This window comes from Pan paniscus, chromosome 2, assembly GCF_029289425.2.
Source record: "Pan paniscus chromosome 2, NHGRI_mPanPan1-v2.0_pri, whole genome shotgun sequence".
NCBI classification, from domain to species: Eukaryota; Metazoa; Chordata; class Mammalia; order Primates; family Hominidae; genus Pan; species Pan paniscus.
This window is the reverse complement of record NC_085926.1, coordinates 112,093,787-112,096,785: the sequence shown is the minus strand read 5'-3', so window position 1 is coordinate 112,096,785 and position 2,999 is coordinate 112,093,787. Positions and strand designations below refer to the sequence as shown.

Sequence of the window (2,999 nt, the reverse complement as noted above, 5' to 3'; positions counted from 1 at the left end):
ACTATATTTTTACTGTACCTTTTAAAATGGTACACCTGTTTAGGGCACTTACTATGAATGGAGTTTGCAGGACTGGAAGTTGCTGTTAGTCAATGAGTGAATGATAAATGAATATGAAGGCCTAGGACACTACTGTATACTACTGTAGACTGTAGGCTGTGGACTTTATAAACACTGCACATTTAGGCTACACTAAATTTACAAAAACATTTTTATGTTTATTTCTTCAATGATAAGTTAACCTTAGCTTACTGATACTTTTTAACACATTGGACAGCTGGACAAAAATATTTTCTTTCTTTATATACTTATTCTATAAGCTTTTTTCTATTTAAATTTTTTTTAGTTTAGTTATTACTTGTTAAATCTTTTTTGTTAAAAACTAAGACACAAACACATACATTAGCCTTGGCCTACACAGGGTCAGGATCATCCATATCACTGTCTTCCCCCTCCACAGCTTGTCCCACTGGAAGGTCTTCAGGGGCAATAACATGCATGGAGCTGTCATCTCCTGTGATAACAATGCCTTCTTCTGAAATACCTCCTGAAGGACTTGCCTGAGGCTGTTTTACAGTTAACATTTTTTTATCAGTCAAATTAGCACACTCTAAAATAACAAAAAGTATAGTACAGTCAATACATAAATCAGTAACATAGTCATTTATAATCATTATCAAGTATTATGTACTGTTCATATTGCATGTGCTATACTTTTATATGACTAGCAGTGCAGTAGGTTTGTTTACACTAGCATCACCACAAACACATGAGTAATGAGTAATGTGTTGTACTAGAATGTTATGATAGCTATGACATAACTAGGCAATAGGAATTTTTCAGCTCCATTATAATCTTATGAGACCACTGCCATATACGCAGTCTGTCGTTGACAGAAACATTGTTATGCAGTGCATGCGTGTACTAAAACTCTGCTGTTGTAGTGCAAAAGCAGCCATAGACAATATGTAAAAGAATGAAAGTAGCTGTGTTCTGGCCAGATGTGGAGGCTCATGTCTGTAATCTCAGCACTTTGGAAGGCCGAGGTGGGCGGATCACCTGAAGCTGGGAGTTCGAGATCAGCCCAGCCAACATTGTGAAACCCCGTCTCCATTAAAAATACAAAAATTATCCAGGTGTGGTGGCACACACCTGTAATCCCAGCTATTCGGGAGGCTGAGGCACGAGAATCACTTGAACTGGGAAGGCAGAGGTTGCAGTGAGCCGAGATCATGCCATTGCACTCTAGCCTGGGCAACAGAAAGAAACTCTGTCTCAAAAAAAAAAAAAAAAAGTATGTAACTGTGTTCCAATAAAACTTTATTTACCAAAACAGGCAGAGGGCTGGATTTGGGCTGGGGTGCATGGTTTGCCCGCCTCTGCCTAGGAAGATAGTCAAGGCCATTTTTCCCAACCTCCTCTAACAAGTCAGGGAGTCACACTCTAGTCCCTGGCTCTGGTTCCCTATCTGTCATAGAATACATTTTGTCTTCTTTAAGGGATATGAAGTGTCAGATGCCACTGTCTGCTCCCAGACCCAGAGCCCAGGAGATCTGCGGCTGCAGCCCCATGCGCTACTTTGCGTTTGTTTATTGAAGTCCTAATATGTACTAGGCATTGTGCTGGGTCCCAGAGACATAATAATGAATGATGCAAATATGGTCCTAATCTCACGAAACTTACAGTTTGGTAGTAAAGACAAACATTAAATTACTTCCTGTTTTCTCGAGCTGCTGTTAGTTCACCTCGACCTGTAGTGCGCCCTCGACATGCCAGAGACAGCAAAGTCCGCTCCTGATCCCAACAAGGGCTCCAAGAGGTGGGTGACCACGGCGCAGAAGAAGGACGGCAAGAAACCAAGCGCAGCCGCAAGGCGAGCTACTCCGTGTACTTGCACAAGGTGCTGAAGCAAGTCCACTCCGACACCGGCATCTCCTCTAAGGCCATGGGGATCATGAACTCCTTCGTCAACGACATCTTTGAGCACGTCGCGGGCGAGGCTTCCCGCCTGGCGCATTACAACAAGCGCTCGACCATCACCTCCAGGGAGATCCCTGGACGGCCGAGCGCCTGCTGCTGCCCGGGGAGGTGGCCAAGCACGCCGTGTCCGAGGGCACCAAGGCCATCACCAAGTATACCAGCGCTAAGTAAACTTGCTAAGGCGGGACTTTCTCTGGAATTTCCTGATCTGACAAAAAAAGCTTCTTACCAAAAGAAGCACAATGGCCTTCTGTTACCCCATTATCTACTGCAGAGACTGAAGAATGCAACCACACCTGGATGGACTCTTCCACAAGATAAAGCTGGCCTCTTGGTCTCATTCAGATTCCAAAGAGAATCATTTACAAGTTAATTTCTGTCTCTCTGGTCCATTCCTTCTCCCTAATAATCATTTACTGTTCCTCAAAGAATTGTCTACATTACCCATCTCCTCTTTTGCCTCTGAGAAAGGATATATAATCTTCTGTAACCCACTGAGGGGTTGGGGTAATCATTCTGTGGTCCCCAGCCCTGTATATTAATAAATTTGTATGCCTTTTCTCTTAAAAAAAAAAAAGACAAACATTAAATAAATATGCACACACATAAGTGTATAACTATGATTCCAAATTGGGTCAATATTAAACAAGGAGGCTTTTATGAGAAAAAAATAACAGGAAACACTAAGTTACTGTAAATTGAAGAGCCAGGGAAGATCACTCTGAGAAAGTAAGAAACAAATCTGAGGAAGTAAAAGAGGCCTCTAGGATAGAAATGAGATTTCCTTGAAATTAGTCTGGGGAATATTGTTCCATGCAAAGCAGAGAATATGTATGAAGGTTCCAAGAAGGGAAAAAAGTATGTTAGTTCGAGCTTTTAATGAAAGTCTGAAGGCTAGTGAGTTTAGAGCTGTTGTCCAATACAGTGGCCATTGGCCACATATGGTTATTTAAATCTAGATTTAATTAATTAAAATTAAAATCTGTTCCTCAGTTGCTCTAGACACATTTTAAGTACTC

The 2,999-nt window shown here is 41.7% G+C and overlaps 1 pseudogene; it reads left to right on the top strand.

The window, feature by feature from the left end:
* The first annotated feature begins 677 nt into the window (after positions 1 to 677).
* On the top strand, positions 678 to 2,286 carry LOC100984272 (histone H2B type 1-K-like; annotated as a pseudogene).
* The last annotated feature ends 713 nt before the right edge of the window (positions 2,287 to 2,999 follow it).